This window comes from Fukomys damarensis, unplaced genomic scaffold, assembly GCF_012274545.1.
Source record: "Fukomys damarensis isolate Sample0158 unplaced genomic scaffold, DMR_v1.0_HiC HiC_scaffold_37, whole genome shotgun sequence".
Lineage (NCBI taxonomy): Eukaryota > Metazoa > Chordata > Mammalia > Rodentia > Bathyergidae > Fukomys > Fukomys damarensis.
The window spans coordinates 71,020,802-71,046,157 of NW_022900949.1; the positions used below are offsets into that span (position 1 = coordinate 71,020,802).

Consider the following 25,356-nt stretch of genomic DNA (forward strand, 5'->3'; position numbering starts at 1 on the left):
GAATAAGGTGGGAGAGAGAGTGAGAGGAGAGAGAGAGAGAGAGAGAGACAGAGAGAGAGAGGGAGAGAGAGAGAGAGAGAAGAAAAAAGAAAAGAAAAGAGGAAAGTTTGAAAAGACACAAGAAAAAGATTGGTTAAAAAATTTTTAATTATTAAAAATAAGAGAAAAGAAATTACATTGGAAATTAAAAATAAAGGGCCTCCTTCAAGGTATGTCTCTGCTGATACAATTGACAGCATGGGCAGGAGTGTGGAGATCTAAGCAAATTAGTCTCAGCAAGCCAGCAGCTGACCCTTGAGGTTCTGGCTGATTTCTGGCTGAAAGGTCCAAGTTGAGATCTCTGATGTCCTGCTGGGTTGGACTCTGCAAGGTTCCATTGCAGGTTTCAGCTACCCTTTCTCTGAAGAAAGTCCAGATTCTGATGGGAGGTGTCAATCCCTCCAACTTACCAACTGTAGTGGTCTGGTATGCCTTTATTGCAGAGATTTTCTTCACTGTTCTACTGGGCTTCAGTTTTTATCTAGGAGCCTGAGAGAGGCCCTCTGTCTTTACTTCTGCTCTATCATATGGAGTTCAGATCAGTGACCCTTCTGCCCCTCTGTAGTGTCGATCCAGGTATTGGTTTGGCCTGACAGCCAGAGGCTTGCACACAGTGAGTGGGCATGTTTTATAGGCTCTCCACAGATCCTCTGCTTAGAAATGGGTGGGCTCACCAGATGTTCCTGAACACTGCTAGGCTCTTTGGCTGCTTTGGTTAGAAGTGGGTGGGCTCACTAGAGAGTCCTGTGCACTGCTGGGCTCCTTGGCTCCTCTTTTGATCTTATTGATGATCTTCTGCATTCTATTTGCCAGTATCTTACTAAGGATTTTTGCATCTATGTTCATTAGTGAGATTGGCCTATAGTTCTCTTTTTCAGTTGGGGATCAAGGTGATTCTTGCTTCCAGGAATGAATTTGAGATTATTGCAACCCCCTTCAATTTCACTGAAAAGCTTAAAGAGTAGTGGTGATAGTTCTGTAAATGTCTTGTAGAATTCAGCAGTGAAGCCATCAGGACCTGGGCTTTTCTTTGTTCGTAAATTTTTAAACTACATTTTCAATTTCCCTGATATTAATTCATTTATTTAGAATTTTTAAATCTTTTTTCAATATTGGTAGTTCATATGTCTCTAGAAATCTGTCCATTTCTTCTGTGTTTTCCATTTTATTAGAGTATAGGTTCTCAATGTAGGTATTGATAATCCTCTGGATTTCTGCTGGATCTTTCATGATTTCACCTTTTTCATTCCTAATTGCATGGATTTGAGCCTTTTCTTTCCTTTTTGACAAAGTTGCCTTAGCATTTATTGATTTTGTTGTTGTTTTTTAAGACAGGGCCTCACTATGTAATGAGACTGACCTGGAACTCACTATGTAGCTCAGTCTGGTCTCAAACTCACAGCGATCCTCCTGTCTCAGCCTCCCGAGTGCTGGGATTACAGGCATGAGCCACCATGCCTGGCCAGTGTTTATTGATTTTATTTTATGTTTCAAAAAGCCAACTCTTTTATTCATCGATTTTCTGTATCATTCTTAGTCTCCATTGCATTGATGTCTGCTCAGTTCTTTGTAATTTCCTCCCTTGCATGAGCTTTTGGTTTGTCCTGCTCTTCTTTTTCTAGAAGATTGAGGTTCATCATCAGGTTATCTAATTACACTTGCTCTGTTTCTCTAATATGCATATTCATTGCTATGAATTTCCCTTGTAAGACTGCTTTCATTGTGTGCCATAGATTTTGACACGTTCTATTATCATTGTCATTTAATTGTAGGAACTGATTTCTTCTTTAATTTCCTCTGTGATCCATTGGTTATTTAGAAGACTGTTGTTCCATTTCCATGTGTTTATGAAATTATTTCAGTTTATTTTGCTATTGATCTTCAATTTCATTGCACTATGGTCGATAATATACAGGGGATCATTTCAATTCAATTGCAATTACTTAGACATGTTCTATGAGTGAATATGTGGTTTATTTTGGAGAACAACCCATGTGCAGCTGAGAAGAATGTGTATTCTGATTTTGTGTGGTGGAAAACTCTGTAAATATTTTTTAAGTTTATTTGTTCAATAGTTTGAGTTCTAGCATTTCATTGTTATTTTTCTGTCTATATGATCTATCTGTTTGTAACAGTAGGGTATTGAGGTGTCTCACTACTATTGTATTAATGCTTATATGATTTTTCATCTCCCTTAGTATTTGTTTTATATAGTTGGGGGCACTAGTGTTTGGTGCATATATATATATATATATTAATGATTGTTATATCTTTCTCTTGGACTATTCCCTTTATAAGGATATATTATCCTTATTTGTCTCTCTTAATCAGTATTGGTTTGAAATTCACTTGATTTGAAAAGAGGATAGCTACTCTTGCTTTTTTGGGGGTTCTTGTTGCATGGAGTATTGTTTTCCATCCTTTAATTTTCAGTCTATGAGTTTCTTTTGAATTAGGTGTGTTTATTGTATGCAGCATATTGTTGGATCTTGCTTCTTGACCTATTCTGCCAGTCTCTTTCTTTTGACTGGTGAGTGAGCCCATTAACATTGATGGTTATAACTGATAGGTATTGACTATCCTTGTCATGACTTTTTCTTTTTGTTGGATTTTCCCCCTTTGCATTTAATTTCTTGTTATGCTTGATGGATTCATTCTGCTGGGCTTCCTGGGGTTATGATCCTCATGCTCTTTTCCTAGGAAATTGTTATAATTCTTTTGGTGTGCTGGTTTAGTATTCATGAAGATCCTAAGGTGCTGTTTGACATAAAAGTATTTTATTTGTCCATTGATTTTGAAAGATAGTTTTGCAGTGTACATCAATCGGGGTTGGAGGATGTTTTCCTTTAGGGCTTGAAATACATCAGTCCACACTCTGCTTGCCTTGTAGGTTTGTGTTGAGAAGTCTGCTGTGATTTTAATGGGTTTTCCTTTGCATGCAATTTGTTTCTTTTCTCTAACTCGCTGCTCATAGAATTTTATCCTTCTGTTGGGTTTCTGGAATCTTAACTATTATATGCCTATGTGTATATATAGAGTATGGCTAGTTGGAGTCCTATAAGTGTCACTTATCTGTGTGTCAATTCCTTTCCCCCTATTTGGCAAGTTTTCTGCCATTACTTCTGTGAACAGTTTTTATATCATCTGTATTTTCTCCTGTTTCTTCATTGACTCTAATCAGTCTTATTTTACTCTTCTTTGAATATTCTAGCAGCTGCTGGATTAATTTCTTGTGGTCCCTTACTAGTTTTAAGGATTTTTTCTTTTCCTGGTCACTAATTGAAATCCTGTCTTCTGTATCTGAAATTCTATCTTTACATTGGCTCATTCTGCTATGCAAAATTTGATGGAGATTTTAATCTCCTGGAAATCTGTTTGCATGTGTTTTATTGATTGCATTTGTTTCCTATGTTAGAATTCCATCATGTTTCCCAGCTCCTCTATTTTTTTATCTGTGTCCACTCATGATTTATTAATCATGTCATGTAATATGGGCAAACTCTCTGCTGTTACCTGAGAAATTATTTCTGATTTCATATTTTCTAGATGGGCTTTTGTTGAAATTGGGGGAGTCCAGGTGGCTGAGTATCAGATTGTTCCATCTCATTGCCTTTAGGTGATTTTGAAGTCTGGTTTTGGGACTTGTTTCTGTGTCTTCTCCTTTCAACAGAAGCCTGGTGTGGCTTTCCTGAGGCAACTTTTTTGCTCACCAAGTGGTCTTCAATTCTCATCAAGCCACCAAGAGATCTTTGATTTTCTGCTCAGCAGCACACCAATTCCTGGGTTCAGAATCGTGGCCTTCTGGATCCCTGAGCTCACCTGTTGTCTGAACAGGCTTCTGGCTGGGGCCTGAGCACACTTGGGATGGTATCTAGGTGTGCCTTCTGCTGGGGCCTCTATGTACGTGTTTTCTGAGAGTGCTTTTGGCTGGGGGCTGTGCTCTCTCCAGTTTTTGTTTTCTGAGCAAGCTTCTGGCTAGGGTCTCCACCAAAAAGTATAGGTGTGAGCCTCTGACTGAAGCTTTGTGAGCCCGTGTACGTCTTTTTCAGTTGGGCCCTTGGCTGGGAGGGTGTGCCCGAACCTCTGGAGTTGGGCGAATCCCTGGAGGGATCTGCCTGCAGCTGCACTAGTCTGGACCATATTGTTGCTCCCCGGGATCTGTGTGCATTCACCAATGCAATGGGGTAGGCCGAGAATACTGTGTACTTAAAAGCTAAATTTACAGGCTTAATGTTATCTATCTTTTCTAAGAATGAAGTTTATTTATATATTTTAAAATTAATTTTATTGGTACATTTTAGATATATAATATAATGACATTAATCATTGGAAATTTGTCTCTATACATAATATATCTTGATTCTTATGTTTCCCACATTCCCCTGCCCTCCCTTGAACCCCTCCCTCTTCCCTATTTACAACAGAGTTTATTGACTAAAGTAACTTAACAGGAGAACCATCTTCCAGAGTAAAGTCAGAGTCTAGAACTGAAATATGAACACAAAACAACCAAAAAAAAGCTCTGAAAGGAATCACACATTTTGTCTTGGTTTTAGGTTCTTGAAAATTGTATTTCTCAAAGAGATATTGAGTTTCAGATTAGCTGCAATAGAGGGACAGGTTGGTGTGTTAATTTTCTTGTTGATGTAGTCAGTGAAAATAGAAGAGTATATTGCAAATTTTCTGTTAAAGCAAACCCACTCTGTTATTTGCTATCATGACAGGGATTTTTCTTTGCAATCGCTTCAATAAATTTAAAATTAATTGGTTTCTCTGTGTGTGTGTGTGTATGTGTGTGTATGTGTATGTGTGTGTGTGTGTGTGTGTGTCCCCATCTCATTGGCTTGTATACTCTATGAAAATAGGGACCATAATATGTCATCTAATATTGAATGTTCAGTATTCAGCAGAGTGCTTGTCATTATAACAGTAATAAGTAAGGATTAATATTTTTGAGTGAAACATTTCTATCATTTGAATTCTTTCTATAGCATAATATACCTATTTTAAACAGTGGAGAAACTTTTTTTTATACCATCCAAAGTGAACATTTCCTGAGAAAATTTCTACTTTGTTCCTCTTTTGACAGTTGTAGAAAACCATTTATTTACTTGGTCCAGTTCCTTCTTGATTTTGTAGAAGTATCTTTCCTTGTTGAATAATCACTGGCAAACTTTCTTCCTCAAGAGCTATTTCTAGCAAGAAAAATGTGAGGTTTTTAGCCTATAAATTATAAGGATCACCATATGATAAATGATTTAAACTGACCACAAAGAACAAAGAATGTAGGAAACAGGCATCAAGAACAAAAATTTGGAATTAAGATGTTGAGGAAATGAGAATAATGGAAGGGAGTAATGAAATAAAAGGAGTAGAAATAGTCTGATTGAGTAATTACCCTGGCTGAAACTTGACATGTTAAAACAAAGGACACCATCTAGAGAGGACAAAAATATTTAAATAAGCATACAGAAATAAAAAAAAAAAAACAAGACAATTTTTATCATGACATGTTAAAACAAAGGACACCATCTAGAGAGGACAAAAATATTTAAATAAGCATACAGAAATAAAAAAAAAAAAACAAGACAGTATTTTTATCACATAGGGACCACATGTTTTATAATTGTGGTTATATTTGTACTTTTCTTTGAGGTCTATGAAAAATATGACACCACATCAGCATCTGTACAATTGGAAAACTATATTTATATCTGTCTGAGTGTACCCCTGGAAATGTGTGCATGTATGGGTGTGTGCAACACTTGTGTCACCTCAGTGGTTGTGATTTAAGTTTCTGTGACTTTTAGATCTCTGGAAGACACAGTAGATTCCATTGCTTGGAGCACACAATCAACATCAGCCACTGCAAAGGTGGAAATCAGAGACATCCCATTAAAGCTTCCGGATGTCTACCACTTGAGGAGTTAAGCACAACTAACTGTATACTTACTATTTTATATCTATTATAATTGAAATTGTTTTATTTCTAAATAATTATAGAGTTAAAGGTAATACATTACATTTAGTTACACATTAAATGAGTCATATTTCATGGAAATCATCTTGATTTCTTCTTGTCACGGTTACCAACCTTGGTTAAAATAACATTTGTTATTTTAGACATTTGTTTAGTATCTTATTTTTGCTACTAGGCTTTAAACTACATAAAGCCAGAGATCATGTTTTTATTTATCACTGTAAACTAGGAAAATCCCTGAGCTTCAATACATATATGATGAATAAGAAAGTTATGTGCATCTGAATTGAAAAGATATTTTGAGCTGGACATACTAGTACATCCTCCTAACTCCAGCTACAAAGGTAAGGGAGACTGAGGGGAAAACGATGACAAGTTCAAAGCCAATCTGGGCAACTTAGTGAGAATACGAAAAAAAAGTCATTTTAAAAATTGACGATTAGCACAGAAATGAACAACCATATTGGTCCAGAAATGTTAATTTATTTTTATTTTTATTTTTTATTTTTTTCCATGTGTACAGGGGTAACACATCGTATTAAATATGTAAGGTCATATCTACATGGGTTTGATTACAGAAACTAATAAAGTATTCTCTAAATAATGAAAAAAGAATAAGATAAGACTATAAGAGCGAGAAGCAGTTTAAATATGTTCAGGGACCATTTTCATCTCCAGAATTAAGGATTATTTTAATGTTACATCATTGCCTTTTCTCTTTTACTTTCCTTTTTAGTTTTATTTTAGGATTCCCTACTTTTCATGTTCATACAGAGATTTCTTTAACTGAAATACCGAATAGTTTCTTTGGTGTGAAAAACTGTAATAGTGCACAGGATCCTAATGATATAATTAATAATGTGAAATAGGAAGTAAAGGGTTAAAGGTGTAGGGAAAGTGGGAAGGGTGGGCGAAAGGTAATAAGGGAGAGGAAAAAATATGAGAAACTGAAAAAATGGAAATAAAGTGTTTGTAAATGGGGAGGGAAGGAGGGGGTGAAGGGAGAGCAGGGACAAGGGTAAAAAATGAGAATCACGACCTATTATGTAAAGGTACAGAATCCCAATGATGAATGTAATTGTATTGTATACCTAGATTGTACCAATAAACTCAATAAAAAAATAAATAAAAGAATATTTAACCTAAAAATTGACAATTTGAAAATTATTGTACGTGGTTATTTATATGTCAAAATGAAATTCATTTGTTTTTCTGCAAACGTCCATTCAGAACATTGTTCAACTTTCCTGAGGTGTTATCCATAGATAATGTCTTTTTGCCTGATTACTATACACTAAATCTTTTTTTTTTCAGCTTTAATTGAGTTTATTGGTACATTTTAGGGATACAGTACAGTTACATTCATTGTTGGGATCTTGTACCTCCACATGACAAGTCTTGATTCTCATTTTTTCCCCTTGTCCCTGCCCTCCTTTCATCCGCTCCTCCCCTCCCCATCTACAAACACTTTATTTTCATCTTTTCATTCTCTCACATTTTTTTCTTTTCCCTTATTACCCTTCCCCTACCCATCCCACCTTCCCTAACCTTTAGCTCCTTTCTTCCCATTTCTAAAAGTCAGTAATCTTATTAGGATCTTATGTTTTATTGCAGATTATTCACACCAGGGAAACTATTCGGTATTTACACATGTGTGACTTATTTATTTCACTTAGGAGTATATCTTCAATATGTATCCATTTTCCTATGTATGAATCTATTTTCTCATTCTTTATGTCTGAGTAACATTCCATTTTATAGAAAAACCACATCTTGTTTGTCCAGTTTCCAACGGATGGGCAAATGGGCTGTTTCCAAGATTTAGCTATTAGAAACTGTGCCGCTCTAAACATGGGTGCACATACTTCTCTGTGATATGATTCTTTTAGTTCTCTTGGAAAGATACCCAGCAGAGGGATGGCTGGGTCAAATGGAACCTCTAGTCCAAGCTCTTTGAGGTATCTCCATATTGATTTCCACAGTGGTTGCACCAGTCTGCACTTCCACCAACAATGGAGAAGGGTTCCTTTCTCCCCACAACCCCACCAATATTTGTTATTGTGTGATTTCTTGATAGCAGCTATTCTTTGTGGGGTGAGGTGGAATCTCAGTGTTGTTTTCATCTGCATTTCTCGAATAACCAGTGATGTTGAGTATTTTTTCATATGTGTATTTGCTATTTCTTACTTCTTTGCCTGAGAAATGTCTGTTCATTTCAGACATCCATTTTTGGATTGGGTCTTTAAAATTGGGAGGTCTGAGTTTTTTCTAAGTTCTTTATATATTCTAGATAGTAGATCTTTGTCTGAGGAACAGCTGGTAAAATTTTTTTCCTACAATGTGGGTTATCTCTTGATGCTGTTGGTGGTTTCTCTTGTTGTGCAGAAACTTTTTTTTTCTTTTTTATTGAGGTAATTGGTATAATCTAGGTATACAAATACAATTACATTCATCATTGGGATTCTGTACCTTTACATAATAGGTCTTGATTCTCATTTTTCCCCTTGACCCTGCCCTCCCTTCACCCCCTCCTCCCCTCCCCATTTACAAACACTTTATTTCCATTTTTTCAGCTTCTCATATTTTTTCCTCTCCCTTATTACCTTTCGCCCACCCTTCCCACTTTCCCTACACCTTTAGCCCTTTACTTCCTATTTCACATTATTAATTGTCTCATTAGGATCCTGTGTACTATTATAGTTTTTCACACCAAAGAAACTATTCGGTATTTCAGTTAAAGAAATCTCTGTATGAACATTAAAAATAGGGAATCCTAAAATAAAACTAAAAAGGAAAGTAAAAGAGAAAAGGCAATGATGTAACATCAAAATAATCCTTAATAATCAAAAAGCAGTAAACTCCTTAGATAGCAATTTACAAAATGTAGTCAACACTGCCTAGTTTTGCACATTGACCCACAAGCTTTTAACAATTTAACTCTAAATTTAAAATACTCAAGCAATTCAAGCTCAGCGTTTTCCTATCTCTGCATGTCACATGATTTGGTAGTGGCAAAAAGTGACTTAAACAACTGGAACCACCTTTTTAAAATCCTTATCAGGCCTTAGTGAATGTGACTAAGTGGCAGCTCTAAAGAACACGATCAACTTTATTCCACCTCAATTCAGAAAGACTGGATGCTATCAAGAAATCAACCATCCCAGGGCTTTAGCTCAGTGATTCTGCCACCTGCCTCACAAGCACAAAGTCCCAACTTTGATCGCTGGTTAAAAAAAAAAAAAAAAACAACCAATAACAAATGCTGGAGGGCTATGGGAAAAAAGGAACCCTTCTCCACTACTGGAGAGAGTATAGACTGGTGCAACCACTGTGGAAACCAGTGTGGAGATTTCTAAAAGAATTAAAACTAGAGATTCCATTTGACCCATCTATACCTCTTTTAGGTATCTTCCCTAAAGAATTAAAAGCATCATACCACAGTGATATATGCACACCCATGTTAATAGTGGCATATTGTGTAATTGCTAAATCTTGGAAACAGTCCAGATGCCCATCAACAGATAAGTGAGTATAAAATATGTGTTTTTTTTAAATATATGGAATACTATTCTGACATAAAGAAGGAGGAGCTTCAGACATTAATAGCTAAATGGATAGAACTTGAGACCATACCCTTAAGTGAAATATATCAGACACACAGGTTTAAATAGTGTATTGCTTCTCTGATGTGAGAAATTGAAAGTGGAAATAAGGATCAAAATGTATAATGGATATTGGGAAATGAGAAAAAAGTGTTCAGATGGGAAGGGGAACAAGGGAAGAGGAAGGGAGAAAGGAAGGAAGAAATAAGGAAAAAAGTGAAAATAGAAGGAAAAATGGAAATAAAGCTTTTGTACATAGGGCTTGGGGGAAAAGGGATAAAATAAAATAAAATAAAATTTATTTTAGAGAAATACCTTGAGCACCTGTCTGTGGATCTCCAATTGTTCAAGTCCAATCACACAGGACCCCTTGGGGGTGAGAATCTTGGGCAGTGGGAATTTGCCTGATCCACTCCAGACTTTTCTAGCACACAGCTGACTCCTCTCACCGCAAACACTGTGATAATTAAAGTGTGGATTTGGGTCTTTTTAGAGATATTTTCCTATTTATTTAAATTTTTTAGTGTCATGACAGATTCTTGTTGGGGGTTGCTGAAAACTTTTAAATCTTGGAAACAAGGCAGAAAGACGGTTACAGTCATTTTAATATCATGTTAGAGAAGTGATTCCTTTCTGTCCATCTGAATCACTTGATATTTTTTAAAAATGCAGATTTTGACTCAAGGGCCCATTGCAAGTTTCAAACAACTCATAAGTAATGGCCATGCTAATGGGTCACAGGACATTTTTTGTGTAGGAAGATGTTAGGAAAAAAATTGAAAATCCATGTAAAGGGTCACGTCAATTTTTTCATCAGGGGTTCTCAAATATGGTTGCATATTACTGTCACCTGGCTGGCAGGGAGGGCATGATGTTAAAAATCCTGCCTCTCAGGTCTTGCCCATTTCAAATTCAATTCAATTATCAAACATAATCCCTAATTATCAACATTAAAAAAAACTAATTGGTTGTTTCTGATATTACTATAAGGGGATGTTACTTTATTTTCACAACTGATTGGAGCTGTTTATCTATTTTTTTAAACTGGTAAGATGTAATGGTTTCAGTGCACTGTAATAAAGAAATTAATTTTCTCTCTAATTTGGCATTTTGTTGCAACTTTTTTTCTTTAATGACTAAAATAGCCCTTCTCACTGCCCTTGTCATCTTTGACTCATAATGCTCAGTTGGTTTTGTTGTATACAATCTGTTACCATACTTTCTTAGCTCTTTTTGAATAGTAGCCAATCTTTTTTATTTTGAAAGCTGGTAAAAAAGAAAATATAAATAGATTTATATATTCATTTGAGATCTCCCCACACTTTCTACCATTCTTAGTACAGAATTAATCAAACTGTTAATTGTTTACTAGTTCAGCAGTTGTTGAAATACTTGACTTTTTTTTTTTTTTTTTTTTTTTTTTTTTTTGGTACGAAGTATTGAACTTGGGTCCTTGAGCTTGCAAGGCAGCTGCCAGAACCACTGAGCTAAATCCCTGGCCCTGAAATCCTTGACCTTAGAAGTCCATTTTTGGAGACAAGTTTTGTGCTCTAACTTGTGCCAGTGAGCTCTTGTTTGGAAGATAGTGTCTCTTTTATTTACAAGAGAAACACCATGGCAAAACTATCAGCTGGTTTGGACTTGGAATAATTTTCTTACTGTGGAGATGAGTTGGCTCTACTTCACTTACACTTTTCTCCTAGCTTCTTTTTTATGACTGATGGTTTGTATTGCAGAATATCAGGCCAGGGTCTGAGGGATGGCCTGTGGCAAAGTGAACTGGCCCAGTCAGGGACTGAATCTGTGAACTTGCCTTTATCAGCACAGCAATCTTAGCAGAGTCATTGACCTGCCACTTTGTCTGTCAACTGATTGATTTCACTAAATGGTATGATTCTGAAATAGTTCTACTTCACAGCTAGAGCAAAGAAAGGCTGTACTTGAGATGGGTGAATATACTTTTAAGTTAAAAATCAAAATTTAAGATTTAATAGAAAAATCAAAATTTAAGATTTAAAAGAAAAGATTTATGCATTAAAAAGCTTATATAATGTACTCAATAAGCACATTTAGCTTTAGATAAACCAATTTTATGTGTCTTTTGGTCCCACTTTTAATGTGGTCATTCAAATTAAAATGTTTTATGTATATAGCTACATTTATTGTCAATTTTCATAATGTACAATAAGCATGTCAATATTAAGGGTAACTGTAAAGTGATGCCATGCCTCTAGCCTGGAAATTTTGTATTGAAAATGTATTTTTAAAGGCAATTACCTTAGCCTGAAGATGTAGTACTTAAGCTATTTTAAGATATTCTAAGTGAGAAAAATATTTCGTGTGGAGCTGTCTGACTTTACATTTTTTATTTGAATAACTTTCACAATGATGATCTTCCCCTATGATGCATAGGAAGACAGGAATCAAGTAGAAGTTATTTGAAGCCAAATATGTTGAATTAGAAGTGGATTTTAGAGATTTTAGTTAAAGAAGGGTAAAATATGTCATGTGATAACAAATAACAGTTTTTTTTCTCAAGTGGCTTAAATGCTCATTCTGAAAGTTTTTTCCAAATGTGCTTTTAAATGTTTTAATGTAATGAAAAATTTGCAGAATAAATATAACATGTCGTGAAAATTATGAAAGGCAATATTTTAATATTAACTTTCTGAAAGAATTTCTATTTTGCTCTGCTTTTGATTCAGTACTCATAGATAAAATATTCTAACACTTGTTAGAGATAATATTAATACAATTTTTTCAAATTAAATAATATTTTAGTTTTTCAATGATTTTTTAAAAGGAACAAAACATTTAGTTTTGGAGAGAAATAAAGGGAATCACAGAAATACAGCATTTTATTATTTAAGCATTTGAATAATTGGATTTCAATATATTTGGCATATTATTCATTTAAATCTCCTATCCGATCACAACACCTATTTAATTATCCTACATGTACCATACAGTAAATAAATTTGATCAATGAATTAGTATATAATTTATTTGCAATTTTTCTTTAAGTATTTTGAGGGATTAAATTAACTAATAAAATATACTTATTTGACATAAAGAATAAGTAAAAATAGATTTTCTTAATATTGGTAAAATTATGTTTTTCAAAGTATAATGTTTATGAAATTATCAACATATTAAATAAGGTATTTTACAGAGAACATTAGTCAAAATTACATAGGAGAAACTATTTGTTATCTACACGTGTGTGCTATTTAGGAGAAACTAAAAGTATAAATAAGGATCAAAATGTATAATTGATAATGTGAAATAGGAGGAAAAGGTCTAAAGGGGGAAGTGGGAGCGATAGGGGAAAGGAAAGAAGGGAAAGGAAAAAAATGAGAAAAGGGAAACATGGAGACAAAGTATCTGCAAAGGGGGAGGTGTGGAGGGGTTGAAGGGAGGGCAATAGAATGGAGAAAAATAGAAACCAAGATACATTACATAAGGAAGGGTACAAGTTCCCCATGATGAATGTAACTGTATTGTATGCCTGAAATGTACCAATAAACTTAATGGAAAAAATTGCATAGTGAGATAGTCATAGATCTCAAAAATGAAATCTAATTTTCATATTCCCATTATCTCATCCTCTTCTGTGTTAATAGTCTACGTTTTTACTCTGGGAAGAGATCTATGGATCACTAATCACTTTCAATGAATGGGATTTGGGAACATATAGGGATATGCCAATTTGGCATATATGAATATTCAGCTCAAACAAGCTACAATGATGATTTCATAAAAATGATTAGGAACTTTCCCACATTATCCAGATAACCAATATCTCACCAGTTTTTACCAGGAAGATTCCCTTGTTTTCTTGTCCCAGGTATAGTATTAAACGTGTACTCTCTGAAACTAACAGGTTATGAAGACCCTGACATTATCAGGTTTCTTGTTGGTTGCTTCTAGGTCTACATTCTGAGTATTTTTAGGTTGTGATTAGTTATATTTGTGTAGGCTCTAGGTTGTCACACATTTTTGAAGACTACAGTTTTCTTAGTGCTTCTTTATAAAGTCAATATTCTACTTCATGGTGCACTAGTAATTTAATGTAAGAGGTATAACTTCAAAGCACTATTTCCAGAGAAAACCGTTCATCATTTCACAAGAAATTAAATATTTTTGGTTTGTGATTAATGCTTATTACTGTTTTTTAGAATTTTGCCAATTTTCTACCAATATATTATAACCAGAGCTTTGCCTTATTTCACAAATTTCTGAGAAAAATAGTAAACTTTTTATTCTAGTGACTACTCAGTATTATTGGCAGTATTATTCAAAGGTAAAAGCATAGTTATATATGATAAATTAATATGACTAGAATATATATGCTATTGTAGTTGTATATTACACAAATGCTCATTTAAATTTGATTACTTTATTATCACATGGTTGTTTACAAGTGGGATAGACTAAGGGATAGGATCCTTTCTTCATTTTTGGTGGATGTGCAGACTGGTGCAACCACTGTGGATATCAATGTGGAGATACCTCAAACAACTAGGATTAGAGGTCCCATTTGACCCAGCTCTTCCTCTGCTGGGTATCTTCCCAAAAGCATTAAAAGAATCATACCATAGTGATATATGATTACCCATGCTTATAGTGGCACAGTTTGTAATAGCTAAAATTTGGAAACAGCCCAATTTCCCATCAACAGGAGACTGAATAAAGAAGATGTGATTTTTAAAAATAAAATGGAATACTACTCAGCCATAAAGAATGAGAAACTGGAGAGATTTATAGCTAAGTGGATGCACACTGAGGCCATACTCTTAAGTGAAATTAATATCACACATGTGTAAATACCAAATAGTTTCTCTGGTGTGAATAACTAAAAGTGTAAATATGGATTAAAATGTATAATTGATGTTGTGTAATAGGAAGAAAAGTCTACAAGAGTAGAGAAAGTGGGAGGGGTAAGGGAAAGGAAAAGGGGAAAAGAAAAATTAGGAAAAACAAGGAAACAATGTCTTTGTAAATAGGGAAGGGTAAAGGGACTGAAGGGATAGCTGGGGAGTGGGGAAAAATAAAAACCTGATAACCTGACATACCTGTGAGGAACATTTAAACAGCTCTGTCCTTAACTGTCAGTGAACTCGTTAAGGTGCTTAACCTGTTTGCTATATTCATAGTTTTTTTTTTTAAAAAAAGGTTATCTATTATTAAAATTATCATTAAAGAATCAATCTAACTCATAGAAAGAACCTGGTAAGTCATGTATAGATACAAGATCCCAATGATGAAGTTACCCTTGTAGCACTTACATTTTTTCTATTGTAGAAGTTTAATTTGGATCATTTTTTATAGTGCAGTATAGACCTGTAAATAATTAGGCTTTGATTTGCCTTGACTCTCTGTCTCTGCTTCCTCCCGGATTGCAGTCATAATTACAATGAAGGAAAACAAGATAAAACTATGTACAAAGCCTTGTCAGGCTTTTTCTAACTCTCTTAAAGCATTCTAAAGGCCTCTTCCAGGGTCTCTGTGCTTTCAACGTCCAATTTTCCTGGAACATTTTTCGTTAATAAATGCTTCCATACTGCAGGAGCTTGAAAGCATAATCTCTAATTTAGCACAGTTTACTTATCTATATATTACTGTTTACATTAAGTGTGATATCTTTGGCAATCAAGTTTAATGGGTAGGTATTAACTTTCAAAGGTGGCCTGCATACAGTGACAGTGACGAAGAGTACCGGCACAGAGTGTCCCTACATTCATCTGCTAGTTTGGCTCTGTAACCAACATGAATATTAAAACACTGACGTGAATTGAAAATAAATTAACTGCACTTGACAGATACAATAGTTTAAGTGATTTCAAATTAACCACATCCCTCTGACCCCAAGTGAAGAATGTGTACTTTCTTCTACAATGAAACCTGCTCTGGGGACTCATTATTTAGAAAACAGTAGGTAAAATCCAGAGTGGAATAAGTGATACCCCTTTACAGTAAAATCCTAAATGTTACTTTTTAAAAATTTATGTAATAATGTTTTGATTTTTTTAATTCCCTTAATTTGACATTAGGAAAAATACGAATACTACCTTATTTCTGCATATATTATTGTATACATTTTACCTTTACCTTGTTTTTAGGGCAGTCAAATATTGTCAAAATATTAAGTGAAAAATTGGGAATATTGAAATATTTAAAATTGCACCAAAATAAGATAGCCGCATCCTACTATAAAAAGGTTGACATAATTTCATGCTGAGGAACAGGTAAGAAGTTAAATAAATGAAACTTTCTCCCTTTTAAAAATTTAATATGAGTATAGTAGGAAGCAGAATTTTTATTTGGGGAATGAAGTTAGCAGAGTTTACTTGGTTGATTCAAAGTAGGTAATGTTGCAGAAGTTCTGAGATATCCTTTCCTTGACTATGAAGAAATATTTTAAAAAATTCACTGCTAATGTAAATGCCGCAAAAGACTCATAAACAACTGGGAAAAGAACACTGGATTTCCTTACAGTGATCTTGATAAAGATGAAATATTTTATAATGGAGTCAATAACCAGAGAGCAATGCACGGAGTGCGTATAGAGTGACTGAATACTAGAAAGATAACTTAAAAACACTGCCCCACAAGGGGAGAAAACAGACAACAGGTGGTTCCTGATGGATCAGTGACATTTTAGTGAGTTGATTTCTTCCTTCTTTTTAGTTGAGAGAGACATATAGTTATTCATTTTTTCTCTCATTGAGTTTATTGGTACATTTTAGGTGTACAGTACAGTTACATTCATTATTGAGATCTTGTACCTTTACATGACAGGTCTTGGTTATCATTTTTTCCCCTTATCCCTGCCCTCCCTTCTCCCTTCCCTATTTATAAATACTTTATTTCCATTTTTTCATTTTATCATGCTTTTTTTGTTTTCCCTTATTACCTTTCCCCCCACCCTTCCCACTTGCCCTATACCTTTGTCCATTTTCTACCTATTTTACATTGTCAATTGTCTCATTAGGATCTTATGTACCATTATAGTTTTTCACACCAGAGAAACTATTCAGTATTTATACAAGTGCGGCTTATTTATTTCACTTAGGAGTATATCCTCAATATATATCCATTTTCCTATGAATGAATCTAATTTCTCATTCTTTACGGCTGAGTAGTATTCCATTTTGTAGAAAAACCACATCTTCTTTATCTAGTCTCCAACTGATGGGCGAATGGGCTGTTTCCACATTTTAGCTGTTATAAACTGTGCTGCTATAAACATAGGTGTGCATATATCACTGTGATATGATTCTTTTAATTCTTTTGGAAAGATATCCAGCAGAGGGTTGGCTAGGTCAAATGGAACCTCTAGTCCCAGCTCTCTGAGGTATCTCCATATTGATTTCCATAGTGGTTGCACCAGTCTGCACTCCCACCAACAGTGGAGAAGGGTTTCTTTCTGCCCACAACCCTGCCAAAATTTGTTATTGGTTGATCTCTTGATAGCAGACATTCTTTGTGGGGTGAGGTGGAATCTCAGTGCTGTTTTCATCTGCATCTCTCGAATGACCAGTGATATGGAACATTTTTTTATATATTTACTTGCTGCTTTTCTTCTTTGTCTGAGAAATTTCTCTTCATTTCAGATGCCCATTTTTGAATCAGGTCTTTATATTTGGGGGGGCTGTTTTTTTTTGAGTTCTTTATATAGTCTAGATGAGAGTCCTTTGTCTGAAGAGTAGCTCGTAAAATTTTTTTCCCCACATTGTAGGTTGTCTCTTAGTTCTGTTGATGGTTTCTTTTGCAGTGCAGAAGCTTTTTAATAAGATGAAATCCCAGTTGTTGATTCTGATATTTCACATGCTACTGATGATTTGTTGATAAAGTTTTTTCCTATGCCAATGTGTTCAAGAGTTCTGCCTAACTTAACTTGCAGCAAATTTAGTGACTCTTTTTTAATATTTAGATCTTTAATCCACTTGGATTTTAGTTTAATGCATTGTGAAAGATAAGGGGAGAGAGACATATATTTAGATAGTAATGGAAAAAAGCAAATAGACAACAAAATACTGAAGATGAAAGTTTCACTTACAAGAGTGTGGCTACTGCTAGAGAAGTTTAGAATTTAATCATTCTAAAATAAAAAGAAAAACAAAACACATGTCTGTTATTTGAGTAGAAATCAAAGGTTCACAGTGTAAAAACAATGTGGGCATGGTTCTTCTCATCTGGAAAACTCAAGCCAAATTCAGTTCCTCAATTTATTTGGATTAAATTTTGGTCAGAAAATGGGTATACTTCAACAGAACATAATTATTTTCTGAATAGCAGTTTAAAAGTCATGTTAATGGGCTGGGGAAATAGCTCAGTGGTTCAGTGGCCTGCCTTGCAAGCACAATGACCTGAGTTCAATCCCTGCTACCAAAAAAAAAAAAAGTCATGTTAAGAGGTAGAACATTAATTACCTCATCATCAGTATCAAGAAGACTGGACAGAATGATCTTTCGGTAAAAAATTCTCATATTGATTGTGTGAAGTTATAATAATCATCAGCTATTTTAATAACTAAACTGACCATAGGAGTAGTCAGTGATCAAACATATTGATTTTCCGTCTCCAAAACAAGAGTGCTCTTATTCCCCCCACGTTAAGGGATAGAAGGATTATGAGGAGGTGAATATTGTATCTATAACTATCTTAAAGTTGAGGTGCAAAAATCAGTGGTATCGGGGAATAAAGACTTGTATCCAAATTTCTTGTGATGGGCATAAGTAGAGGATTAAAGAAATTATAAAAAATAAATCAGTTTAGAGAATAATTATAAGCTGAGTGAACACCCACGGATGATTTTATGCTTATTTTTTAAATCATCAAGGCAAATTGTAATATCAAAGTGGATAAGTTAAATAAGTACACAAGTTTCAAACAAAAGCCCAACCTTTATACTATACAGGCTTGATTAAGTCTTCAAATTTCAGCATTTGTTTTGTACAACATAGTTGAGTTGATAGTCAGTAGGATGGTTAGAATTCTCCACACCTTGGCCATGGTTATCTGGAGTATACCTGTTTACCCCACTGTGAATGAATAAAAAAAGAGAAATAATAACCAATAGATTACTGCCTAACCTGAAAACCTTTAAGCTAATATTCTCAGTGTTTTGTGTAATGAGAAAATCTCATGGGTCACATATATGACATATTCCTAGAGGATACTATTTGTTGGGTTTTGTGATTTTTTTTTTATTTAGCCCATATGAGCTTTGGTTAGGTATAGGAAATCATAGTATTTGAATTCTTCTATCACATATTAATTCATTTAATTTTCTCTAGAAATTTTTGATTTGCAAACTATCGTAATACTCATTTTGAAAAATGAGGAAACTGAGGCACAAGGATTTAGCTTGCTTAAGTGTTAAAATTCAAACATGTATACATAGAATTTCAACTCCAAACACTTTTTCCAAAGTCAATGTGCTCGAATAACACATTCAAATTTTCTAACGAGGTTAGATTGAAGACAGCATTAAGAATGACATGAAGAGAATTTTTCATCATGATTATTGTGATGAAGTGATAGGTATTAGGCTGTTATGTCTAAAACAATTATAAAACTATGCATTATATATCAAACTATTACTTTAGGCATTTAATAAACACTGTAGGACTGTGATCCTTGAGAAAAGGGACCTACATGAGGTGAGTTTCATCTTTACACTGCCTCTTTGCATGGGGTCATTTTCAATAACGTTTCATGAAGGTGGGGTCAAAATATAGTTTCAGTTGTGTTCTGTATTTGGTAAAGATTGGGTTTAAGATTGCAGAGGTTGCTTGAATTTGTAGGTAAAGATGCTAGATTGGGGCAGTTGTTCATGCAAAAACAGTTCCACAATCTTTATGAAAGTTCCCTGGAGTATTTAGCTAAAAAGTGAGCTAGGGTATGATTCTATGAAGCCTAACAAAGAAAAGCCACTTGTGGGGGTGAAGATTTAGCTCAGTGGTTCTGTCGCCTGTGTGGCAAGTTCAGGAACCCGAGTTCAATTCCTGGTACAAAAACATAAAGAAAAGCCACTTGTGGATTTCTAGCTGAGTACAGGTCTCATGGGCCATACTGTGCTGCAAAAAGTTAAGGTTCTAATGAGCCAAAGTCCTCTATACATACCCTGTATAGAGTGGAAAAGCCATATATTAAAATGAGGGCTAGTAGTCTAGATGAGCCAAAGAAAATGGAATAAAATTCAACAAAGTAAATCTGCTACACCAGGAAATCTGCTACCTGCCAGAACAACTATCTGAAAGAAACAGAGCTCTTAAATAGAGTAGTTTTCATAGCTCAACAAGATAGGATCTAAAATGCTCAACATACAATTCAAAAACTTTCCACCGTATAATTATATATATATATACAGGATTGAAATACTTAATAGAAACAGAGATGAGAGATGTTGGGAGCAACAGGCAGGAATTAAGAAATAGCTATCATGTGTATGTTCTAGGATTTAAGGGAAAACATGGATGGAGGAATCTCAGCAAAATAGGGAAGGAAATGCAGAAAAGATATGATATCCTAAGTCTGAATATAGTACTTGAAGAAAAAACTCACAGAATAGATTCGTAGAAATTTGGATACTGTGAAGAAAATATTGTTGAATGTAAAGACACACAAATAGAAATTTTCTGAATTGATGCAAAGCAACAGAGGCTTTGTAACATCACATGTTAGGCAGCAGAAAGGTCTGTTAGGTACATTACTACATTTTGACATTGAGAAGAAATGGAGGTAGAAAACAATAGTTGAGCAAGCAATGGCTAAAATTGTTTAAACATGGTGAATATTATTAATCCTCAGAACCACGAAGCAAAACAAACACCAAGGAAAATACCCTGCCCCCCACCCACATTTTGACAAAGATGTAGAAAATCTAATATAAAAATCTTAAAAACAAACAAACATGTACAGAGGACTGGTAAGATGCAGCTGGCTTATTTGAAGCAATACTGGCCAGAAGGAAATGGTACGACATATTTAATAAACCTAAACATTAAAATGAACCTGCCTTTTTTGGGATTTTACTTACAGCAATAATTCCCTTCAAATATACAAATAAAGACATTTTCAAACAACATCTTCTGCATAACAAATAAATAATAAAATAGAGAGACTATGTATAATGGAAGAACTTGTTTTCGAACTATGTATCTGGTGAGACGTTAACATCCATAATACATAAAGAACTCAGAAAATTCAGTGGCAAAAAAACAACAAATGGGTTTTTAAAAAGAATGAGCAAGAAACCTAAATATGTATTTCTCAAAAAAATACTCAAATAGCAAAAATATATATGAAAAACACTCGTTATTAACTATCAGAGAAATGTAAATGAAAACTGCAATGAAATATCACTTCATTTAAATAAGAATGGCTATTCTGAAAAGATTAAAGATAACAAGAATTGGCAAGGAAGAAATGGGAACCATTCATATGGCTGGTGGTTATGTTCGACCAGTTATCCCAGAGAAAAGTATGAAAGTTTCTCAAAAATTTAAAAATGGAAACATCATAAGGGAAAAGAAAAAATATGAGAAAATGAAAAAATGGAAATAAAGTGTTTGTAAATGGGGAGGGGAGAAGGGGGTGAAGGGAGGGCAGGGACAAGGAGAGAAATGAGAACCAAGGCCTGTCATGTAAAGGTACAGGATCCCAGTGATGAATGTAACTGCACTGTATACCTAAAATGTACCAATAAACTCAATAAGAGAGAGAGAGAGATTAAAAGAAATATCATATGTTCCAGTAAACCTGCTATTAAATATGTATTCCAAAGAAATGAAGTCAGTAACGTAAAATGACATCTACTCTCAAACACTAATTTCAGCAGTATTCAACATAATTAAGAAATGGAAATAATCCAAGTATTTGTCAACTAACAAATGGAAAAAGAAAATGTGGAACTTTCTGTATTCACAATGATATTATTCAGTGATTAAAAAGGAAGATATCTTTCTTTATGATAACATGGATAGAGCTGGAGATCATTATGTTAAGTGAAATAAGCCAGCCACAGAAACACAATCATCACATGATCCCATTCATACATGTATATTACAAGTTGATCTTATGGAAACTGATAGTAGGCTGGTGATTTTCAGAGGCTATAGAGAGTAGAAGGGAGGGAAGAATGGGACAAAATTGTACTCCTTTATACAGGAGTACAAAGTCCTGGAGTGCTACTGCACAGGAGAGAGACTATAGTTAATGATAATATATCGCATATCTTAGAATGCTAGATTAAAGAAATTTATAAGTTTTCTCTATGCAGAAATAATAAAACTTTGAGGCAATGGCTATATTTAAATTAAATAAACATAATGTGTACATCTATCAGAAGAAATTTTTAGAACAATCAAAATATTCTTAAAAAAAATTTTTTGGGTGTTATGCGTTTGTCAGAACTGATCAAACTGTACATTTAAAAGTTTTCAATTAAATTTTATGTAAATTATTTCTCAAAAGTCAGTTTATACTTTTATGTATGTGTGTGTGTGTGTGTGTGTATATATATATATATATATATATATGCAGGGCTATAACTCAAATTTATGTTGTGTTAATATCAAAAGAGTTGGTAACATTCAATATATTTTCAAAATTATTAACTGTTGAGTTCGTGGATGTGAATCCTAAAAAGTACTCAAGATAATGTCATTAACCTAGTAATTTCTAATGATGTCAGTCATATTATTGTTACAGCTCAAAAACAACATAAAGTCTCCTTAGAAGTCTTAGTTTTGCAGACAATTTTTTCTTTGGGATATTTTCCAAAGAAAAGAGCCAATAGCCAGTATATTATAGTCTTAAATTTAGCCTGTGTATTTTCCCTGGCCTTCAATGAATAGGTCATTAATATCAAACACTTGGGTCTATAGACAGGAAAATCAGATCTTAGCAAGTTGGTTTTTCATGATCAATGTTACTCTTGGCACAAAGTTGTGTGTCAGTTATTTTGAACGTACTTGGAGTCAATCCACTTCTTATACTAATGGTCACAGTCATACAATGAAAGAAAAAAACAGCAACAAACTCAGATTCTTAGCTTTCAATACATTGTCAGAGGAGCATTGCCTAATCATGATCCAAGGAATGTAACCAAAACTTATATGCATGAACAGTATGGTTGATATCAGTTGTTGAATTTCTTAAGAAGACTATACAGTGAAATATGAGTCAGAGAAATATGCTTATATATTAACTGGTATTTAATTCAGAAAAATTAGACTTGCCTTTCACTAGGTTGTTATGCTAAAGAATTCTAATGTAAAATTCGACTTGAAGGGCAAACACAACTGAATAAAATTACATTCCTAGAGTTAAAAAAAACTATTACATTAAGACTCATGATTAAGTTTGTACTCTCTAATGCAAGCACACATTTCAATGTCACTCTCTGTCACCTTAAAATAGCAGAAAACATCTGTATAATGGCCTGTACCATTACATGGTGCATTACAATTAGAAATGTGCCAAAATGGTGGATTGGGGGCTTATTTATGGTCCATGAAACAAAAGTCTACGAGCTTTTCATGAAAATTTAATAGTGTAAAGGAAATAAAATGAATATTCCAATTTAAATGATACTATCACTAGTAAAACTTCTTTCAGAAAAGACAGAAAGTTGAAATATTAGTGTTAAAAGAAACAAGTTGATTAGAAGCTTTTATTATTGGAGAGGTGAATAATGACACAGAATTATGAAAAATACATTATGCTTTTGAGGTTAATATGATTTCTATAATTGAGTAAAATTTCTCTTAATTGCACATATAATCAAGTCTCTGCAGCATGTGGGAAGATAAAACATTTCAAATCCTTGAATTTTTTTAACAATAGGAAAAGATCTCATGACATTTTACCATAAAACTGGCAAGTTTTGGAAGTGGCAATTCACAACTGTTTCTAGTAAGTCATCAGAGTTAACACAAAAATCTCCATGTGTGAAAGCAAATAATTATAGTTCACGAACAACATGTACTTCATTTCCAGATTACATGTAATTGTATACACATTTAAATTTGTTTATTTTGCATGCATAATATCATATTCATGAAGATAATTTAATCATTCCTATCTGATGTGTGAGGAAAATTATGGTATCTAATCATGCACCCAGATTTTTAAAATCTTTGCCCTGCTGTGGGAATAAGTCTGCCATATTAAACCAAAAGCTTTCATTGAAGTTTCAGAAATATTAAGAATCAAAATCACAGCAATTACCAATGACTTTTTAGATGATAAAATACTCCTTCACATTGTAGGAAAATAACATATTTTTTATTATATTTGAAAACCTTACCAAGAACTGTACTTTTATCCATGAAAATCTCTTCACTTTAAGTTTCTAATTCTAGATTTATAAAACTACTGTTTCTTTTATTTTCCATTCATTAAAAAGTCAATGTTCAATGGTGAATTTTATATTCAAAAGTTTTTATTAAAGTATATTTAAATTAGATAATGATAGACAGCAATTGTGTTGAAATTAGTATTTTTATGATTGAATTATATTCATGATTGTTCTTCAATTCATAGATCCAGATGAGATTTATAGGATCTCTATTTTAGGAATGATTGTGGCCTGTCTTTTCAAATGAGTTAATTTTCCTACAAACTGTTTTATAAGACATGGGAGCTCTGGTAGTCCTTCAGTTAAGCATGCATTATTTGTAGTGATTTTTCACATGATTATAACAAATACCTTTTGAAAAACCTTAAACTGCACAATCAACAGGGTCAGTCCCATAGTACTATTTTCTAGCAAGTAGGATATAGTGTTGTCTTTTACTCTCTGGCACAAAATATCCACTACAGAAAGTAAGAGTGATTTATTTTGACTTATGTTTGATTTTGTTCAGGATTGGCTCCAAGGAGAAGTATAATGAAAAGGAAATAGGAAAGGCAGAAGAAAGCTCTTCATCCCATAGCAGCCAAGGGGAAGAGAGAGGAAGAAAGGAAAATCCAGAGAAAGAATGCACCCTTTCGTGCACAGTCCAGTAACCCATCCTTCCAACCAGGCGGTACCACTAAACAGCACAGGAACTAATGAACTCACTGATACATGAATCCACTGATGAGTATAGCACCTACATTATTCCATCACCTACAAAACAAAATTTTTACAGCCCTCTTCCATTCAAAACTGTAACATTCTGCCACTGATTACAAAAAGACATATATATCCATCCCATTATCTGAAATGCACTTAGTTTGTCTCTAAGAGTTGCAAACGTCTTATCAGTTGCAGAATCTTTATAAAGTCGAAGTCCAAAGATTCATCTGAAATTCAAGGTGAAAACTCCTAGCTGTAAGCCCTGGTGAAACTCAGAAAGAAAGTTTAATACTTTCAACATATAATGGCATAGAGTTAAATTCTATTCCAAAGGGGGGAAAAATCAGACCAAAGCAAGACTAAAATTAAACAGGGGAAATATTAGATATTAAATCATAATTCATTCTTCAGCTCCTAGGGCAGGTGGTAGTGAGCCGAGTTCCAAAGGCAGAGACAGCCCTGCCCCTATGCCATTGATAATTATAACCCACATGACCTCTCTCTTGGGCTGTTTCTGATCACTGCCTGTGATTTTCCTCAGCAGACATTCCACATTCCCGAAACTTCCTGTGATCTCCACTGTGCCTTTGGTTTTGCTCTCACAACTTCAAACATAACTCTCTCCAGAGCTCCTGGAGTAACTGTGACCTGGTCACATACTT

General features: G+C 34.1%; 1 long non-coding RNA gene across 2 annotated transcripts in view; it reads left to right on the top strand.

Moving 5' to 3' along the window:
* LOC104863017 overlaps positions 1-24,764 on the top strand; it is a 69,373-nt gene extending 44,609 nt beyond the window's left edge. For both annotated transcript variants that reach the window (XR_780467.1, XR_004515606.1), the window contains exon 3: positions 24,501-24,764. This is a non-coding gene — a long non-coding RNA (uncharacterized LOC104863017). The remainder of the gene's footprint in view (positions 1-24,500) is intronic.
* Positions 24,765-25,356: the final 592 nt, after the last annotated feature.